Consider the following 22,706-nt stretch of genomic DNA (forward strand, 5'->3'; position numbering starts at 1 on the left):
GAATTGGTTCAAAAAAGATTGAGTCCATTGTTCAGTTGAAAGCACCGAGGAATGTGTAGGAGGTTCGTATTTTTCTTGGTTTGGCTGGTTACTACAGAAGATTCGTAAATGGATTTTCGAAGATAGCTTTGATGACAAAGTTATTGCACACTGCCAAGAGATTTTCGAGAAACTGAAACATTAGTTAGCATTTATTTATAAAAAATTATTATTACGTCCCTTAAATGGGCTTTCGAAGCCCAAATTATGCATCGGGACCAGACCAGAACCAAATCAGAATCACAGGGAATTTTTCGCAAAATCGCAAAATTATACTTATTCTAGTCATACCAATAGCTAGGTTACAAACATCCATTTCCATGTAAACATTGGTATTTAGTCTGTACATGTCATTCTTTCAAAATAAGTCATTTTCATATACCAAAAGATATGGGTTGATAGTGTGATAATTCTCTGACTAATCTCCAACCTTCAAGCTCCCGAGCACTACAAAATAGGGAAAATGAGAACGGGGTAAGTACATAGTGCTTATTAAGTTCATGCAACAAGAATTATACTTACCATACTTATACATCCATCATTTAACAACACAAGCACACATCCAATTCACATAAACATATACCAATCACATACAAACTCAACTATTGCATTAGTTAAGAAACATCATATAAATTCAATACAAAGATAAATTATTAATGAGCTCATCAAATTCCATAATTTTCATGTTCTTCCATTTCTCATATTTATCTCGTTGAATTTCTTGGAATTTCGATGAATATTCAGTAGTACACTTTTGTGTACAATTCCGGGTCCGTTAATTCATACTCATATAGGTATACCCTTTTTCCAGAGAGCACACTCGCGAACCTCATTTCTTACAGCGGGATTACCAATCTAGGCTAAATCCCCTGTATCATATGCTCAAAGAGTATTGTCGGGATTACCAATCCAAGCTAAATCCCCTGCAATGACAATTACTTTAATGAGCTTAATTTGGATTTCTCGTCCAGGCTAAATCCATTTCACACATATTCTTTGAGAGGGCTATATCATTAGTATCACCCGTCTGGGCTAGATCCTTTGTACCATCAATTCCCTTTTCAGTGATCCATCGAAGTCCATTTCATTCAATTGGGATTTATTTCCCCTTTTTATTGAGAATTATCAATTTTTCATCAAACATCATACAATGAACATCCAAACCATATTCACATCAATAAACATACATTCCAGTCATTTAATAATATAATTCAAGTTACACAAACTTACCCGTAACAATTTGTAGTAGTTGTAGAGATTTCAGGGACTATTCGGCAACTTTTTCCTTCCCTCATTTATCTTCAATTTCTTCATCTATAATATAAAATTTTTCATTTATTAGCATCTAATTTTAATATAATTTATTTCACAATTTATACCTCTCAATTTTCAAAATTGTATATTTACCCCAAATTTTACAATTTTTACAATTTGGTCCCTACTCAATTAACCCCCCAATTGAGTTGATTTTTCCTCAATCAACACTTTATTCTATCATCTTAAACTACTTCACAACCTTTGGAAATCAAAATTTCAGCATCAAACCTTAATTCCAAACTTTTTCACAATTAAGTCCTAACAATCAATTTCTACTAATAACATTTAGTAAATCCATCTTTTTTGATAAAATTAAAACTTCAAATCCATGTTTATTCATCATAAACTTCCAGTACTCAACCATGGTAACTTTCAATTTCATCCATAAAATAAAAAAAAACTAATGAATTTAATAGTAGGGCTTAGTTGTAAAAGTCTTAAAAACATAAAAATTACAAGAAAAAGGCAAGAACTAACTCACTTGATGCAAAAATTATGAAATACCAGCTTAAAGAACCCCTCTTATGGTGTTTTGGCTGATGAGAAAGAAGAAAAATCAAAAGAAATCTAGATATTTCCACTTTAGTCTTAACTTTATTTAGTTAATTATGTAATATTCTAATTTTGCCCTTAAATCATCAATTTTCTTACTGATTTCATGCCCTTGCCTTCCAGCCCAAATAATTTTTGGTCTAATTTCCTTTTAAATCCTTTCTCATTAGACACTTAAGCTATTTAATCATTCTAGCAACTTTTACACCTTTTTCAATTTAGTCCTTTTTATTTAATTGACTACCCAAACGTTCAAATTTTCTAACGAAATTTTAATACCACAATACCAACATTTCATAAATATTTATAAAAATATTTTTAACTCAGTTTTACTAGATCGAGGTCTCGATACCTCGTTTTTACCCAATTTCTTCAATAATTTTTTTAATTTTTTCTAATTAACCACTAAATAGGTAAAATTTTTCTATCGATATTTTCATACGAATTTCCTATCATATTAATATTCGTGCAATAATTTTTAAAATAAATATTCTTTTTAAATTGGATTGTGGTTACGAAACCACTATTCCGATAACCCTGAATTTAGACCATTACAACTCTCCCCCCTTTTAAGGATTTTCGTCTTTAAAAATCTTACTAGTAAAGAGGTTTTTTGAGCAGGCTCATATCTCACGATTGTTTTATTGGAGCAATTTTCGGGCTAAAACTAAAAGGGATTTAGTTAATCATGGAAAAAGTCATGCTTTGAAAATATATTTGTCGAATTGTGGAAAGTGGGAAAGGAAATGGCCTTGGAGGACAATTAAACCAAAAGTTGAAAGTAAAGAAAAAAAAAAGAATGAAACAATATGATAGAAAGGTCACGCAGGAAGGGAGAAAAAAAATAGAGAATTTATTAAATGCGAAAGGTAAAGTGTGTGTTCAATTGGCTGTAGCACTAAGTATTTTTACATACTTTTAGTGCTAAAATTTAACTAGATTTTTTCTAAATATTATCACTAAATAATCCTAAATATTATCACTAAATATTGTCACTAAATAATTCTAAATATTTTCACTAAATAAATCAAATTTTAAAAATCAAATTTTAACTAGAATTTAAACTAATTATAGAATTGTAACAATATAAAAAATCCTTCAATCTTTATCCAACCACTTTTTTAAAAAAAAATTCAAACCTTCAATTTTTATCTAGTCATCTTTGAATCTTCAATCTTTCAATCAAGCCCTCCTCTTTGCTTTTTGTTCTAATTTATCCCTTTTTTGTAAGAGTTTAAATTTAGCACACCAACTTCATTCCTGATAAAAAAATCAAAATTTAATAGCATTTTATTCGATAGTTAGCCAAAAATAAATACATTAAAAATACGAATTTATCTTGCTATCAAATTCCCCCTACTTAGCTGATGCTTGTCCTGAAGCATGATATCTGCTAAAAATAATTCGTTAAGCCCTTTCAAAATCAAAACCCCCTTTCCTAGTCAAGCATACTTCAAACAATTAGGTGAATAAAAAATAAACAATTGCTAAACTCAATCAATAAGCATTTTATAAAATCTCGAACGGTATGTCAAATTTAACTATTTCACTATATTTAGGCTTAATCAAACATGCAAAACGATCATATCCAATATATACTTTCATTTATATATATTTTTTATTTTTTATTATAATTATTTATTTTCAAACGTAGTCTTTTGACGCGAAGTGAGATGACAACCCAAACACCTCACCCCGGTTACTCAACTCGACATATCTTTTTTTATTTAATTTTCATTTTTAACGAATTCGAGACATAATCAAACCTTTTGATGAGAAACGAGATGACAACCCAAACACCTTATTCTGGTTACTCAATTTCACATGTTCCTAATCGATTTATTTCTCCTTTCTTAAGGTAGCTCGGTTAGCGGAGTGTTACAAGCTTTAGCTTGTTACCAAACCTTTTGACGCGAAATGAGATGACAATCCAAGCACCTCATCCTAGTTACTCAACTTGGTCACATTTCTAAATCTTCACTCTTAACCAAGCTATTAGCAAACTTATTTATTTATTTAAATGGGTATTTTCATTAAGCAAGTTCAACAAAACCAACAATTTTCATGAAATATTGACTAAGGCATCACATTTTCAATTCTACAAAATATTCATTGATCAAACAAGCAATAGTTACTCATGATTCACCTACTTATTTAAGTAAACTAAACATAAGAATTAGAGGTTTATTTCTGAAATGAATTTAAAAACTTATTCTTAGAAAAACACATGCAAAAAAAAAAGTATGGCATGATCCAAAATTCTCCCTACTGAGCCCACATTGCCCTCAATATGCAATTTTAAAACAATTATGAATAGAAGGGTCAGTGTACTCCCCGTGTATATTCAATGGGTCGGAGGACGGTGGGAGGTATCACTTTGTAGCATGTTGAGGATGCCTGAGATGTTGGCTTCCATTGTTTCGAGGCGAGCTTCAATGCGATGAAGTCGTTCATCTAAAGTAGAAGGTGGTTGCTCCTCTTGTTCTCTAGTAGCCGGATTGTGTCTTTGTCGAAAGACTTTATTGCTTCAAGTGGTTCGTGTACTTGAAATATAAAATGAGAAAATGTATTAAACAATATTTTATTTAATTTTTAAATTAAACTAGAATTCAAAATTAAATTAAATAAATAAATATAAATATGGGTTGCCTCCTAAAGCGCTTTTGTTTAACATCTCTAGCTCGATGACCTAAGTATTATTCGTTTGGTTCCTTGAGAATTACTTCCATTACATGCACTTGAAAATTCTCATAAAAAGATTTCAACCTTTGCTCTTTGACCTTGAAGCATTTTTTGGATTCCTTCATCATCGGTGGATTGAAACGTATTCGAGCTTCTCTGCTTGAGTTTTCCTTTTCCTCTATTTGAATCTTTAAATGTTCTGGTAACGGTTTGAGTTCCAATTCCGAGGCCCTGAGAAATGGAAGGCAAAAGTTTAGTTTGAAAATGAGACAATTCAAATTATTTACCTTGACTTTTGGGAAACTGTGGTGCCTCCATGAAAACGACAGTTTCACGAATTGGCTCTTTGAATGTCATTAATTCCTCCAGTTTATCCATTTTATTGAGGTCTAAATTCCTAAAAAGCACAATTTGTAACCCATCCTCTTGATCATACTCAAAATGAAATTTTGTTAGTGGTTCAATAATATCAACACTAAAAATATCTGACATTGTACTAGGTTGACCATCACTTCATAAACATTAAATTTTACCACCTCATTATCGAATTCCATAGTAAGGGTTCCACTTCAAACATCAATCTTTGTACGTGCGGTACTTAGGAATGGTTTCCTGAGTAAAATATCAGAAGAATTTTTTGAGTAGTCGTCCTCCATATCGATACAGGAAAAATTAGTTCATTTACCTTTACGAGGACATCTTCCAACACCCCTTCTAGATATACGCATGACCTATCTGCCAATTGAATAATCACCCCTGTTTCTTTCAAATTACCCGTGTTTAGCAATTTAAATATATATAAAGGCATTACATTAATAGATGCTCCCAAGTCACACATGGCTTTCTTTATGCTAATATTACCTATTTTGTAGGATATAGAAAACATACCATGGTCCTTACACTTAGGCGGGATTTTCCATTGTAGCACTATTGAAACATTTTCTCCCACATTCACCCATTTGTTTCCTTGGAGATTCTTTTTGCCAATACATAGTTCTTTCAAAAATTTTATATAACACCCTTTACCTATATCCAAGGCTGGAACAGGGTACGAGGCATTACCAGACTTAACCATACACATAGACGAAAATCGGGCCATAAAATTTCATTTAATTCAAAACTTTTCGAACACATGCATAGACTCATATTTAAAGACATATAACGTGGCATAAATAAGCACTTACAGATCCATAATCATGCAATGACATGTCATTCACTTTAAACATATTTGCTTACCATCCTGTATATAATATACATTCTTACATTAACTAGAACTAGACATGCTAAATCTTATTCTCATTTTATACCATCATAATGTAGTTACCAATTTGTCCATTAAACATCCATATTCAAGGCAACATTACTCATTTCCATTAAATTCATGATCCACTAGCCTGTATTTAACTTACCTGATGTATTACCAATCATGCATAACAAACAAAGCTAACTATATCATCACATCAAAACATAGGACATGGCATGATTAATTAAACTTATAAACCATAATGGATAAGGACCACATCTCATGATCATATACAATAACTCAATGCAGACTGATACGTATGATCAAAATCATAATAATAATACATATCACAAACCAACTTCCTATACATGCCACTCACTTGATATTTCTAATATTTGAATTAATTCTCCCAAAAATGATAGTTTGATAGTGTGATTTTGCCTCCGACAATCTCCAACCCCGAGCCGACCTGCCAATACTAAAAAAATGGAGAGGATGGGTAAGCTTTACGCTTAGTAAGTCCATATGAAATTAATAAGCAATTACTAACATGCTTTTCAAGATAAAACACTATAATTGTACAATTACACATGTTTAGGTTAAGCTGTTTTATCGAGTTACAATTACTAAATCATTCATATCTGGAGCTACAAAACTCAAAATTTAGTTTAGTAAATTTTACTTGAAACTAGACTCATATACCTTTCTCCCATAAAATTTCAGAATTTTTGGTTTATCCAATTAGTACAGTTTATTCATTAAATTTCCCCTGTTTCGCTGTCCAACAGTTCTGACCTCTCTTCACTAAAAATTATTTATCTCATATTTCGGGACTCAGATGATGTTCCCGTCCATTCCTCCTGAAAGTAAATTCATTGATGATTCTATTCATATAAATTATAACTCATAATTATTTTTGTAAAATTTTTAACGATTTTTCCAAGTCAGAACAGGGGATCTCGAATTCATTCTGACACTATCTCACAAAAATTAGAATACCACATAATATAGAACTCTTTTGCTCCCCCTGTTTCTTTTATATGAAAATATACTTATTAATATTTAATTCCATAATTTTTTTTAAATTTAATTCAACTTACACAATTTTTGGTGAATTTTCAAAGTCACACAACTGCTGCTGTCCAACACTGTTTCACTACTAAAATTCACTCTTACATAATTTCACTTAATCCATTTTGTCTTATCGAAGTTCACTCAAATATCGAGCACATTGCTCATAATTTTCATAAACATATACCTGCAGTTATTCATCATATAATCATGTTCACATGTATTTTACTTAAATTATTTTCCCGTTGAACTCTTCGGAATAATAACTGATACTCAGTTGCCTGCACATATTTTCACACTTGTAGACAAAGCTATCTGGTACGCATAGTAGCCTGCACTTAGTACTACACATGCGACCAACTATCCGATACACGTAGTAGCCTGCATTTAGTACTACACACGTGATCGAAGTTATTGGGTACGCATAGTAGCCTGCACTTAGTACTACACATGCGACCAATTATCCGGTACACATAGTAGCCTACACTTAGTACTACACACGTGACCTCACAATAGATCATTCGTATCATTTCTATTCTGAAGGCTCAACTGGGAAATTCTTCACTTTCCAACATGTTACAAATTTATTCATAGTCCTTTTTCAATTAGCAATTTAAAACAAATAATCATTCTATAGGCAGCCACATTTCATATGATAACAAAATATAATAGAGTAAAAAGAATCGATAAATTATTTATGTACAAACTTGTCGAAATCTCATCAGGTACAACCGTGTAGCAATTCATGCAATCCATGTAATAGTAATTTAACATTCAATTCATGTAACAATAATTTGTCATTCAATTTCACATGACACAACAAGCATCACTTTTTACATATCATACACACCATCCATCAACTTCTCCTAAACATATTAAATCATACAATTTATGCCATAACAATAGAAAATTACAATTCAAGTGTGGTATTGCAGTATTATTAACACACGAACTTACCTCTATACGAAAATGACCATTTTTACCATTTTGTCCACAACTTGGTATTTTGTCGATTTTAGCCCAAATTTCAATTTTCCTTGCTCTATCATTACAAATATAGCCTAATTAGGACTCACATTATTCAAATTGACCCAAAATCATATTTTGGAAAAATTACAATTTTGCCCCTAAACTTTGTCAAAAATACATTTTTGCCCCTAGGCTCGAAAATTAAACTTCATCCTATTTTCTTATGTTTTATGAAATTCTGATCATTTTCCCCTTCTATAGCAACATCAAATTCACACTCTAACATGTACTTATGAACATTAGGTATTTTTACCGATTATGTCGTTTTACTCGTTTTCACGTAAAATCGCTTAGTAAAAGTTGTTTAACACAATTTCAAGCTTCATATTCTACCATAAAACATCAAAATAAACACATTTCACCTATGGGTATTTTTACGAATATAAACCCTAGGTTAAATTATTGATAGAATAAGCTTAACCAAGTTACCGGAATTTTAAAAATGTAAAGAACTTTAAAAATGGGGCTAAGGAGCACTTACAATTGAGCTTGGGAGTTTGAACAAACCTTAACCATGGCTGCTGCTGGTAGAAACGATTGAATGAAGAAGATGATAGCTAATTTGGCTTATTTCCCTTTTTAATTCTTTTAATTATTAGTTTACCAAAATACTCCTAACTTAAAAATATTTTATTACACCCATTTCATGTGTATTTTTGTCCAGCAATTAACCAATGGTCTAATTACCATTTAAGGATCCTCAATTTAAAATTTCATAACAATTGGACACCTCTAGTATGTAGTAGAGGTGTGCATGGGCTGGGCTACCTGGCCCAGCCCGAAGGCTTGCCCGAAAAATGGGAGGGTTCGGGTAAAAATATAGGCCCAAAATATGGGTTCGGCAAAAAATGAGGCCCGTTTAAAAAATGGGCCGGGCCTCGGGTAAAATTTTTTTGGCTCGGGCCCGATTATATACTTAAAATATATTTTTTATTTTTAATCATATTTACATTTTATATTCAATTTTAATATAACAACTTTTTATTATATTTTCAATTTGTGTATTGTTTTAAGAATTGTTTGTCTCATTTTTTATTTATTTCTTGTTTTAATATTTGTTTTTATGTTTTTAAATGTATTTGATTTATTATATTTTAAAATTTTTTATTTAATGAAATAAGCTAAAATAAAATTTAATATGGGCCGGGCCGGGCTCGGGCTTAACAATTTTATTTCGAGTCGGGCCGGGCCCGGACCTAGAAAAGGGCCTAAAATTTTGTTTGGGCCTAGCCCAAACCCGGCCTGGCCCGGCCCATGCACACCTCTAGTATGTAGAACTCAACTTTTGCACTTTTTATGATTTAGTCCTTTTGACTAAATTAAATGCCCAAATGTATAAAATTTTCGAACGAAATTTTCACGAAATTATTCCATAAAATCATGGACCATAAAAATATAATAAAAAATAAAATTTTCATCGTCGGATTTGTGGTCCCGAAACCACTGTTCCGACTAGGCCCAAAATCAGGATGTTACATTTTGCATAGTGTGGAACCTGTTTAATTGCATCAAGTAAAGGAATATTAATTTCTACCTTCCGAAATATTTCAAGGATTTCTTTTTCCTCTCATTCCTTTTTAACTTGGACGAGCCTTCCAGGGTATGGAGGAGGTACAATAAATGGTTTATAAGGTACCAGCTCAGTGGGAGCTACTGTTTGGCTTCTTGTTCAACGTCGTGGTCATGACTCATGCCAGGCACTAGTTCTGACTCTGTTCCATATTTTACAGTCACAACAGTTGCATTTTGACATGGGTTTGGCTCGGTTTGAGATGAAAATTTTCCTTGGTTCTCCAAAAAACTAATCGTAACTGTTAGCTTACTTATTTGCTGATCTAGTTCTTGGAAATATGCTTCAGTATTTTGTTGGAACTTTTCGGTGTTAACGGCTACCCTCTCTACTATGGTTTCAAGAGATGACTTTGGAGGTTGATACTGTTGAGGTAGTTGATATGGTTGATTTATTGAGGGTTCGGCCCATAGATCAGGTTTGGGTGATCCCTCCACCCCGCATTGTACGTGCTTGAATATGGATCATAACGCCTTTAAGGTGGCCCTGGGAAGTTCCCAACAATGTTTACTTGTGTAGTTGTGTCCTCAAGTAAAATCAGGCACAAGTCGGTTAGATGATCAGGCTGAGTGCAAATCCCGCATAACCGAGTTGGGTTTGATTTTCCTGTAACGACCCAAAACCCAAAGGTTACATTGATCACCGAGGTGATCTGAAACAATTTTACAAACGAGTTGTTAAAATCTTATATGAACACAATTATTAAATTAAACTAAACTATTTAGCCCTTTTAGGATTCAAAATAGAGAATTCAAGTCATGTCGAAGGCGTTTAGAAGTAAAGTTTCAAGTTTTGAATTATTTACGAAAATCCAAAATTTGATTGTACCACAGTCTTTATAGATGTTTACAGTCCTAAACAAATTCACAAATTTAAAAAGTTTAAAAAGTCATTTTGTTAGTCCATGTAAAACATATCACTCCAAGACCTTCGACATGCCAAGTCCAACTACAGAAAATGAGGGTACCTGTAAAGGGATTAACTAAAGGGAGTGAGCTACACGAGCTCAGTTTGAGTTTGAAAATGATAGAAAAATGAACACCAAAGTGTCCCAATAAAAAAAATCTCAATGGCAATCTGATATACGAATAGTCTTCACAAACAAATCAAACATATCAGTACTGAAACACCTCGATCTATAAACAGCTAGTCCCGCAATCAGACAGACAGACAGAATACAGAATGAATGCAACAAGTAATAAAAAAACCCACCGATCCAGCCAAAACACCTCTCCATCCCCCAATCACCCCAAAAGAGTTGTTTAAGCTCATCTAACCAAACACACCATATAGGACCTCGAATGGCCAATCCAACCCTACACACCATTTATGTGCACTAAGCCACTCAGATAATAATACGTAGCAAGGCTGGCATACATGCAGTACAGTGCATTGCGGTAAACCGTTGTACCGATAAGTTGCAGTTAAACTGCTAGATCAGGATCAGTCTTCCTTCTCTTCACAATCCAACCTAAAAATATTAATGCAAATGCAAAATGCACACCATTCATAGACAGACTTACAAAAATAGAATACGAAATCAGAAATGCACACATTCAAATGCCTGGAATTAGAATCAGATATAACATAACATCAATTAACACTTAATCAAATCGCTTAACTAGAGTTATGATTGCGAATAACGCACAAGTCCAAGCCGAAACAAAGTCCTGTCCACCCTTACTAAGACCTAGCCAAGGGTCAGAACACATAGAATCATAATCAGAACAAAAAGAGACACAGTACAAAAATTAGCGAAATAGGGCCACACGGCCGTGTGAGGGGTCTACACACCATATGAAGGCCACGCACGCCCATGTGGAGGGGACACATGCCCGTGTGAGTAGCTCGTGTAACTCACTGTCTAAAAGTGCTAAAATTAATTGCAGAGTAGACATGACCGTGTGGAAATCTCACACGCCTGTGTCAAAATAAAAAAAATCTCCAAATTGTACCCACACGGCCATGTGGCACCAAAAATCGCCCAAAAACCCTAATTCCCAATTTCACACGGCTATGTGGACCATCCGTGTAGGGGTGTTCAATCAGTTAACCGACCCAAACTACTATTAACCGAATTAACCGGTCCTTTTAAACCCTTAACCGTTAACCAAACCAAAATTTTTTCAAAAAAATTAACTAAACCAAACTTTTTCAGTTAATTCAGTCAGTTAACCAAATTAACCGAAATGTATATATATTTTTATTTTTGGTTAAAACAAGTATAAAACATATAAAAAATTAACCAACTTAATCGATCGATTAATTTATATTTCCAAAAAATTAACCGAACCAACCTAATACTTATATATTATAATATTATTTATTAAATTTGATTAATCCAGTTAACCGACTGATTTCAACCAAATTAACCGTTAACCGAACTTCCGAAAAATTATTAACCGAACCCCAGTTGAATTAATTCAGTTAATCGACTGATTAATCAAATTCCGTCAGTTAATCAAATTAATTTGATTTTACCCAAAATTTGAACACCCCTATGTCCGTGTGCGGTACACGCCTGTGTGGTCACGAAACCATACCGAAATAGGCCAAAAATCATGGTTTTGACATCAAAACAGCCCCCAACACTTGGTAACTTAGAACTAGACCAGAATTTACAAAATAGCATGCAGTCTAATACCTAAAATCAACAGTTTTAGGAACATACAAGATGTTGTCGAATTCCATAGAATCCAATAGCAATTTGATATCGAAATTGAACAATTTCAGAAGAAACACCTTAGAAAGTAATAACAAGCACCGAGAACTACTGAATTCAATCCACCAAACCATTCGAAAACCTCAATTATACACGCAACTAAACTATTAGTATTCAATCCAACAACGTAAAGGAAATCAAAACAATTCTTCTTTTAATTCCAAAGACAAAACTTACCTAATTTTGCACCCAATCAAACATAACACACAAGGAAAATTAGCCAATAAAGTCGATAATAAAACCCAGAATTTATTTGGAGAACAAAAATACGGCTGTAATTAATTCGCCAACAACAAAAGAGAGAAAGGTAGAAGAACAAAAAAGAATAGCAAGAACGTGGAAAAAGAAAGGAAACCAAAAAGAATGGGTAAAGAGAACGTGCAAAAGAATTTTAGAAACAACTTCTTTTTTTCCAAAAATAAAAATGCAATAAAATAAATAACATAAATATATATATATATATAAAACTTAAAAAAACTCAAACAAAATTAATTCCTCAAACACACATAAGGATTTGAACCCAGAACCCAGAGGTAAACTAACACACATCCAATCACCAAACCAGCAAGCTCATTCTGGCATTAAAACTCGGGAGTTAACCAAATTGCTCAACTTACTCACTGACCTTAAACACAAATCTCAAAACTTCTAACCCTAAATTTCAGTGTGTTACATTTCCTGCAAGCATATTTTTAATCACATTAGTAAGTTTATCAATCTTATTTTCTATGAAAGGAGTACTTAGTTCATGAACCCTTCCTTAGGTTCCATAGGTGGTCGATACTGTTGAGAATTTACAGCCGTGGTCAAAATTAATTCCCTAGTTATTTGAGGAGTCATGTTTACAAATGCCCCTCCACTAGCAGTATCAATCATCTTCATTTCCATTAGGAGAAACCCCTCGTAGAAATATTGTAAGAGCGACTATTCAGACAGGCCATGTTGTAGGCAACTTGGGCACAACTTCTTGTATCACTCCTAATATTCGTAAAGTGATTCTGCTTCTTTTTGTTGTATTCCGACTACACTCCTTATTAATTTGGTTGCTCGAGCTGCCAGGAAAAACCTATCAGGAAACTATCGAGACATATCAGTCGAAGTACTAATAGATCCTGGAGGTAAATAAAACAACCATTCTCTAGTAGAGTCAGCTAATGAAAATGGAAAAGCTTGTACTTTTATTTGATCCTCAATTACTCCTTCTAGTTTCATGCTCAGAAAAACCATGTGGAACTCTTTCAGAGGGTTATGTGGGTTCTCATTTTTCAAATCGCAAAAAATAGGCAATAAATGTATTAATCCCTACTTTAACTCAAACGGTGTTTCGCTTGCTAGATAAGTTATGCATAGATTTTGTTGTTCATCTAGTGTAGCTGCAAGTTGGCTTATAGTTTGATTTTCCATTTCGTCTAAATCTTCGGATGAGTAGATATCTTTGATGTAGGATCCTTCTTCAAAATCGGGTTATGGTTGTTTACCACACTGAATAGCTTCTCTTTGAAGTGTACGAGCCAACTTTTCTATCTTCAGTTCAAATGCTAGAGTCCTCAATTCTGATCTAGTTATAAAGAAAACAAACAAAAATTAGAAATTTTCACCAATCCTCGACAACTGTGCCAAAATTTGATGGGCGTCGAAACCACCAAATATAAATTCCTACGACAAAATAATAGTAATTAGCAGTATAAAGTAATAGGGTCGAATCCACAGGGATTCGCTAACTAAATTTTCCTTTTTTCGTGACCAATATCGAAGTCGTGATCACAGTTGTGCTCGCGACCTATGTGTAAAAATGGTAAAAATAAATATAAAAATGGGGGTTTAAATTGGTTAAGATAATAAAAGAAGAAACTACAAAAATAAAATAAAATAGATTCAAAAATGCAAAAAATAAATAAATTTAAGAAAATAAAATAAATGGATAAATAAAATATTTTTTTAAGCTTAGCCTTAGCCTTGGTGTACTCCAATATTGAATCGATCCTTGAAATAGATTTTCCCTTCCAAGCAATAAGCTGGTTATAACGACCAAGAATGTCTCGATCGCCAACTGACTCTTGCCATATTTCTAACTACGATACACATGTTCACAATTTAAGATTTCGACAGCCTTGTGATTTGAAAAGCGTAACTCAAATCAAAATCCTCAATCGAGTGGGTCGTTTAAATCTGATCTCTATCTCCCTTGACGAAATCCAACTGGCGTTTCCCACCTAGACACGCCAATTTGTTTACGAAAATTTGAACACAGCATGGCTGATTCGTCTTCCCAATTGTACGCCAAACAACTCCAACCCAACGTGTATTTTTGAATCGAAGCTGAATCAACTTTAAGGGATGAATTTGTACTATCCCATATACCGGAGAGATGGAAAATACTGCGTTAAGAGGTTTTTTGAGCAGGCTAGTATCTCGCAATTGTTTTATTGGAGTAATTTTTGGGCTAAAGCTAAAAAGGGTTTAGTTAATCATGGAAAAAGTCATGCTTTGAAAATAGATTTGTGGGATTGTGGAAAATGGGAAGGGAAAGGGAAAGGGTCGTTGAAGATAATTAAACCAAAATTTGAAAGTAAAGAAAAAAAAGAACAAAACAGCATAATAGAAAGGTCACGTAGGAAGGGAGAAAAAAAATAAAAAACTTATTAAATGCAGAAGGCAAATTGTGTGTTCAATTGGTTGTAGCCACTAGGTATTTATACACACTTTTAGTCTAAAATTTAGTTAGATTTTTCCTAAATATTATCACTAAATAATCCTAAATATTATCATTAAATAATTCAAATTTTAAAAAACAAATTTATATTAGAAGTTAAACTAATTACAGAATTGTAACAATATAAAAAATCCTTCAATCTTTATCCAACTATTTTTTTTAAAAAAATTCAACCCTTCAATTTTTATCCAATCATCTTTGAATCTTCAATATTTCAATCAAGTCATCCTCTTTGCTTTTTGTTCCAATTGAGCCCATTTTGTAAGAGTTTGAATTCAGCACACCAACTTCATTCATGATAAGAAAAATCCAAATTTAATAGCATTTTATCCGATAATTGGCCAAAAATAAATACATTAAAAATATGAATTTATCTTGCCATCAATAGGGAAAAGATTTTGTGGTCTAAAGTAATGCCTCATTGAGTCATCTTGGATGTGTCTTAATGTAAGATGGATAAGTGATCATGTATGCGTCTCTTCAATTAAAAATGCATTAACGTAACTATTCGACACACGACTTAGAGTTAGCTTTTGTGGTCTTTGCTTTAGAGATCTGGAGACACTATCTGTATGGTGAAAAATGTCATATTTATACCGATCACAAGAGTCTTAAATACCTCCTAACACAAAAGGAGTTAAATTTAAGACAACGATGTTGGGTCGAGCTTTTAAAAGATTATGATTGTCTTATTGATTACCATCCTAGTAAATCTAACGTCGTAGCTGACGCGTTGAGTAGGAAGACAGTTGTTGAGTTGCGAACGATATTTGCTCAACTTAGTATCAGTGATGATGGAAGCTTATTGGCTGAGTTGAAGGTCAAACTGGTGTTGTTTGATTAGATTAAAGTAGCATAATTAGATGATGTCAAGTTAGCAAAGAAAAAAGAAATGATTCAAAATGGCTCAATAGAAAGTTTTAGTATTGATGCTTGTGATTGTTTGAGATTTCAAAATAGAATTTGTGTTCCAGATGTTGTAGAACTAAAAGAGTTGATACTTCGAGAATCTCATGATAGTCCTTTTGCTTTGCATCCTAGAGGAACGAAAATATATCGCGAGCTACAAGAAGTGTATTGGTGGCCAAGAATGAAAAGAGATGTAGTTGAGTTTGTAGCTAAATGCTTAACTTGTCAACGAGTTAAGGCAGAACATCAGGTTCCCACATGATTACTTCAGCCTATTTCTATTCCTGAGTGGAAATAGGAACGCATCACAATGGATTTTGTAACGGGATTACCATTTTTTTCGAGCAAGAAAAATGTTGTTTGGGTGATTGTTAATCGACTTACGAAATCGGCTCATTTCATTGCAGTCAAGATTGATTGGTCACTTAAAAAACTTGCTGAAGTTTACATTCAGGAAATTGTGAGATTATGCAATGTCCCTAGGGTGATTATTTTTATTGAGATCCCTGTTTCACTTTGAGATTTTGGAAATAGTTGCATGAACCTCTTGGTATGAGACTCAATTTTAGTACAACCTTTCATCCATAGACAGATGGATAATCTAAATGTGTTATTCAGATTTTGGAAGATATTGTAACACCCGTAACCCATATCTGTCGCTAAAATAGGGTTACGGAGCATTATCGTAAAATCGTAACTTAAAACATTCATTTCCAAACATTAGATAAACCATAGCATAATTCATTAAAACACATGCATATCGTCCCTTATTCGAGCCCTCGAGGCCTTAGAAACACTTTAGAAATGATTTGGGACTAAATCAGAAACATTTAAAACTTTATGGAAAAAAGATAGAAAATTTCACACTGTAGGGGTCACACGACCGTGTGACTCACACAGTTTAGACACTCACTTGTGTCTCAGGCCGTGTGGACATTTGAAGTATGGACACATGGTCGTGTCCTAGCCCGTGTCTGTACCCTTGTAACTCTTTGGCTTGGATCACATGGCCAAACCACATATCCATGTCTGGCCATGTAACACTCGATATGCAACCTTTAAAACCTACGAGGGACACACGGCCATTTCACATGACACATGGCTGAGACACACGCCGTGTCTTAGGTCGTGTGGACAAGAAATAGACCAAATTCAAGCCATTTCTTTCACCTAATTCAAGCACATACCTTCAAGCCATTTGCACGTACAATCAAGCCTTAAAACATACCTAAAACATTCATAATAAGACCAATTCAAATACTAAATTCCATTCAACCAATATGCCATATAGGTACCTCAACGCAAACATACAATTTATCTAAACATATGCTTTAAGGTAGATATAGGTATCTCATAAAAACATACCAAATATGGTCATTACAAACATACTTAGACATGTACATATTTAACCATACCATAATAGAATCATGCCATATCAAAATAACCTTACCATTTGGACCATTTCTCTCATGCATCAAAACCATCTAAATAACACAAATCTTGTAACACCATTAACTCGTCTCCGTCACTAAAATAGGGTTACGAGGCATTATCGAATTTATACACTAACATTTATACAAAACCGAGTTATAAATATGCATTTCAAATAAATTATTTTCAAATATTCACCTTAAAGTCCCTAATATGGGCCTACGGGGCCCAATACATGCTTTAGAAATGGTTTGGGACTAAGCTGACAATTTTAAAAATTTTACATTGAAGATAGAGGCACACGCCCGTGTGGCTTGGGACATGGCCATGTGGCCAGCCCGTGGGGCTCCTATGGCCGTGTGGCTAGCCCGTGTGGAATTCTAACTTGCAATTTCTTAAGTATCAGAGGGGTACACGGCCTGTGCACATGCCCATGTGGCTAGGCCATGTGGTACACTGATTTTTCACCATTTTAAGCCATTTTATACGGTTTTGACTCACGGCCATGCTTGAAACCCGTGTCCTTCACACGACCAAGACACACGGCCGTGTCTTTTGCCCGTGTACTATCTTGACTTCATATTTAAGGATGCAGGGGACACACGGTCATTTCACACGTCTGTGGGCTGTCCGTGTGTCACACACTGCCTAGACACACGCTCGTGTGTCTTACCTGTGTGGATGAAATAAGGCCATTTCCTAGCCCTATTTCTCACCCAAGCTTAACCATCTTCCTGCATGAAAACTTACAAGTATATACCATCCATTTCAACCAATTTCCATCATTCAATCTAACATTACCAACTTTTAAACATACCTTAAAGCTTACCTTTACATTGGTTTGTAAATCATGTTTTATGAAAACTGATTTGTATTTTATGGAACATGAACATACCACATTACCACAAAGTACATATTACTAGCCATTCTAATGGCTAGGTTGTAAGCAATCATATTACATCATCATTTGGTCTCATTAGCCTATACATGCCATTATATCAAAATAAGTTTATCGTTTATACAAAAATTAAGGAGTTGATAGTATGATGATAGCTCCGACCCAATCCAACCTTCACGAGCTTCGAACACTATAAAATAGGGAAAAATAAACCTAGTAAGCATTATATGCTTCGTAAGTTCATATAACCAACTACACTTACCATTCATATAACAAGTAAATCACACATAAGGTAATTTATCCATCAATTTAGCAAACTAACAAATATGACCTATACACAACCATTCAACAAAATTGGTTAGTACAAAAACATTAATATACATAGATGAGCTTATCATGTCAATTCTTCTTATTTCACTTGTTAATACATTTCCGTTGTATCTTTGAATTTCCGATGGACCTTTCCTTTTCTAATTGTACATCTGAGGTGCACATTCCTTTTTCAAGTGGTACACACAAAGTTACATACCCTTTTCAATTTGTACACACAAAGTGCAGATAACCTTTTCAAGTGTACACGCATAGTGTACTTTTCCTTTTCAAGTGGTATACACAAAGTATACTTTTCCTTTTCAAGTGGCATAAACAAAGTATACCTTTCCTTTTCATATGGTATACACAAAGTATACCCAACCTTTCCAAGTGTACGCACAAAGTGTACATAGCCTTTTCAAGTTGTACACTTTCGGGTTACATTTCATTTTCATAATGAGATCAAAATATTATCCTTTAGGGACAACCTTTATTGCAACATATGCAAGATCTCATATTCACGGAAATCACCTATCCAATCGGAAATCAATATTCAAACGGATTTATGTAATATTTCATCATTTACATGTACATCACAAATCAACATTGGTTTATTACATGTACATACCAATTATAAATTATGATACACATAATTCAACAATCAATTCAACACATTTGCATGCTTAATTTAGTTATACGAAATTACCTGGACAATTGATTGTATTTACTAATCTGAGACACTTTCTTTCCCTCGATCTTTTTCTTTGTTTGACACATCCGGATCTATATAAATAAATTTAATCATCAACTCTATGATTTTTACATTCAATCAAGCCAATTTCATATTTTAGGCAAAAGTACCATTTTGCCCCTAAATATTTAATTATTTCCAATTTCATCCCTAGGCTCGGAAATTGAAATTCATGCAATTTACTCCTTATTCCAAGCTTATTCAAAATTTCAATATAACTTTTACAGCACATGTATTTCATAAATTTCAGAAATTTTCCAAGAATTTCACTACTTTGCAGTTTAGTCCCTACACATGCTTTCACTAAAAATCACCCTGTAAAAGTGATTTCTCTATCAATAACCTTTCATTTCCTATCATAAACTTTCAATTTACAGTATATTCATCCATGGGTAATTTTTTAAACTTTGATTTTCTTTCAATTTAATCACCCAAATAAAGAAATTAAGCTTTCCCGATCTTAAAAATATAAAAATTACTAAAAATGGGACATAGAACTTACCAAATCAAGCTTGAGAATTTTCCTTTCTCTCTCCTAGGGTTTTCATGTATTTTATGAAGAAGAAGATGATATAAAATGGGTTTAATTCTATTTAATCATTTATCATACTTTATTAATTTATTCACTTTCCAATTTTGTCTTTGCATCTTTTCAAATTTCCATGGATGAATCACTAAAAATATCTACATATTTTTCATCAATGGCCTAATTTCCATATAAGGACCTCACATTTTGAATTCTATAGCTATTTAATCCTTATAACTACTAGAATTCAACTTTGACATTTTATTCAATTTAGTCCTTTTTGCAATTAGACACATAATTGATAGAATTTTTCGATAAAAAATTTCATGTAATATTCCTATCATAGTACCTATCATTTTATGAAATTTAAATAATTTCATTTTTTTGGACTCGGATTCATGGTCTCGAAACCACTATTCTGATTTCACTGAAATTGGACTGTTACAACTCTCCCCCTTAAGGATTTTCGTCCTCGAAAATTTTACTAGTGAAGAGATTCGGGTACTGCCTTTTCATGATGTGACAGCCCTAAAGTGACCCTAGTCGGAAAGCGGTCTCGGGACCGCTAGACCGAGTCACCAAATTATTTGAATGTGATAATTATTGCCTAAAATATGTGAATATAAATGTGTGAAAGTTTTAAGCTTCGATTTAGTTAATTGCATGTGAATTTAGTTGATAGGACTTATGTGAGAAAATTTAGAAATGTGCTAGGCAAATGCAAGTGGCCTAATAGTGCATGTAATCAAATGGGTGGACTTGCATGTCAATTTCCCCCCCATTTAAGTACTAGTGGCCGGCCATGACAAGGGATGATGGGCAAAACATGTCATGAAACATGTTGTGTTAATGGAAGAATAAAATAAGAAGCATGGGCAATAAACTAATAAGAAATTGAAGGAAGAAAACAAAGAGAAAAAAATGTGTTCATCATTCTCATGCATGACCAAAAAAAAAAAGAAGAGAAAAGCTCTCATGTTGTTCTTGGCCGAATAGGAGAAAGAAAAAGAAGGAAAAAGAGCTTTGAGGAAATCGGCTATGGTGGTTTGATAGACTAAGGTATGTTTGATGATGTTCCATGAGATGCATGCATGTTTTAGTAGTTAGCTTGAGTTCTAAATAGCCCATGGTTCAAATCTTTACTATGTCATGGAGATGATATTCGGCCAAGGCAGATTGGTGTTGATATCATTTGCATGCTAAAAGTGAAGCTTTGTAATGGTGCATGTGATGGTGGATTGATGATTCTTGAATCTTCTTTTTAGCATTTTTGAGTGAGACATTAAGTTCTTTGTTTAACCATGACCAAAAATTGAAATGGTATGGTGTTGTGAAGCAATCGGCCCCAACATAGACATGTATGTTCGGCCACATGAATAAGTACATAAGTTATGTGTATGTTCGGCCATAGGTAGCCTATTGATGGCTTTAGCTTGACTTAGAAAATTCGGCTAAGGGGAAATATTAGCTAGTATGTTGAATTCGATTCGTGATTTCGTACATATGTGACTCTAGTGTCTAATGTATATATGGGCTAAGTACCTTGAGCTTCTCTTTTGATGTTCGAATGAATTGTATTAAATTGCTTGATGTGATTAAAAATGCGTATGACCATTGTGTATTTGAGCTAAAAGGTGGCCATATGACCTATCAAACTCCTTGTCATATTCGGCCATAAGCTAGCAAAATGAGACTTTAATGAGTTAAATTTGTTTGAATTAAGCTCAAGAGCAAAGGGGAACTAAATCCGATAAAGGGAAGGAAAAAGTGGTCGAATAGCCGTCGAAACCGTTCGACAACATCCGAGGTAAGTTCTTGAGTAATAGAGCTTAAATTATGATTTGATTAGATCATGTTTTAAGCAAATCAAAATCATGCTCCTTGTGTGTGGCTATTGAGCCGAAATTGCAAGAGTGATAAGTGTCTTGTGTTTGAGTTTTGCTAATGAAAATGAAATACGAATGTGTCATGATTTATTGTTAAATGTGCATGGTTATTCGAATGATGTCCGGGCTAAGTCCCGAAGGCTTTGTGCTAAGTGACCATATCCGGACTAAGATCCGAAGGCATTTGTGTGAGATACTAATTCCGGGCTAAGCCCAAAGGCATTGGTGCGAGTTACTAAATCCGGGTTAAGTCCCGAAGGCATTTGTGCGAGTTACTAAATCCGGGTTAAGTCCCGAAGGCATTTGTGCGAGTTACTATAACCGGGCTATGTCCCGAAGGCATTTGAACGAGTAGCTATATCCGGTTAAATTCCGAAGGTACGTGATTTGGGAATGAATGATCTTGCTGTAAAATTTCAGTTAATACGCTTGAAACATCCCAACATTGAGGTATGTTTCGTATGTGCTTTGAATTAGTTGAGCCCTTACAAATAAGTATTCGCTCAGTTGATAAATGAGCTACCGGCCTTTGGCTAAGTTGATCTTTGTGTATGAATAAAAGGGTTGGTAATGTGAAGTAAGTATGATATTGAAAATTTGTGCATATGAAATTATCCGTTTAGCTACATGAATGCTATACTTTGGTTGTGTCTAAATTCTTTGCTCAAAACTTACTAAGCATTTAATGCTTACTCCGTTTCTTTGATTCTCTGTTTTATAGATTTTGGTTCTTCAGCTATCGGACTCGGGATTTTGAAGTCGAAGTCGCCCACACTATCAAAGCCCCTTTTGGTGCAATTTTGGTTGAACTTCGAAATGGCATGTATAGGACTACCCTTTTTGTTGTGGGTCATGGACCCTTTGGATTTGTATAATTTTGGATAGCCATGCGAAAATCGCTTATATATGTTTGAGCATAATGTTATAATCATTTGGTATGGATATGCTTAACAAGGATTGGCCATGGGAATGGTTAATCACTATAATAATTTGTGCTATTTATGCTAAAAGGGCTAGTTGAATCATGGAAACTATGAAATAGGTAAAGTCTACCT

The sequence above is a fragment of the Gossypium hirsutum genome, chromosome A05, assembly GCF_007990345.1.
Source record: "Gossypium hirsutum isolate 1008001.06 chromosome A05, Gossypium_hirsutum_v2.1, whole genome shotgun sequence".
NCBI classification, from domain to species: Eukaryota; Viridiplantae; Streptophyta; class Magnoliopsida; order Malvales; family Malvaceae; genus Gossypium; species Gossypium hirsutum.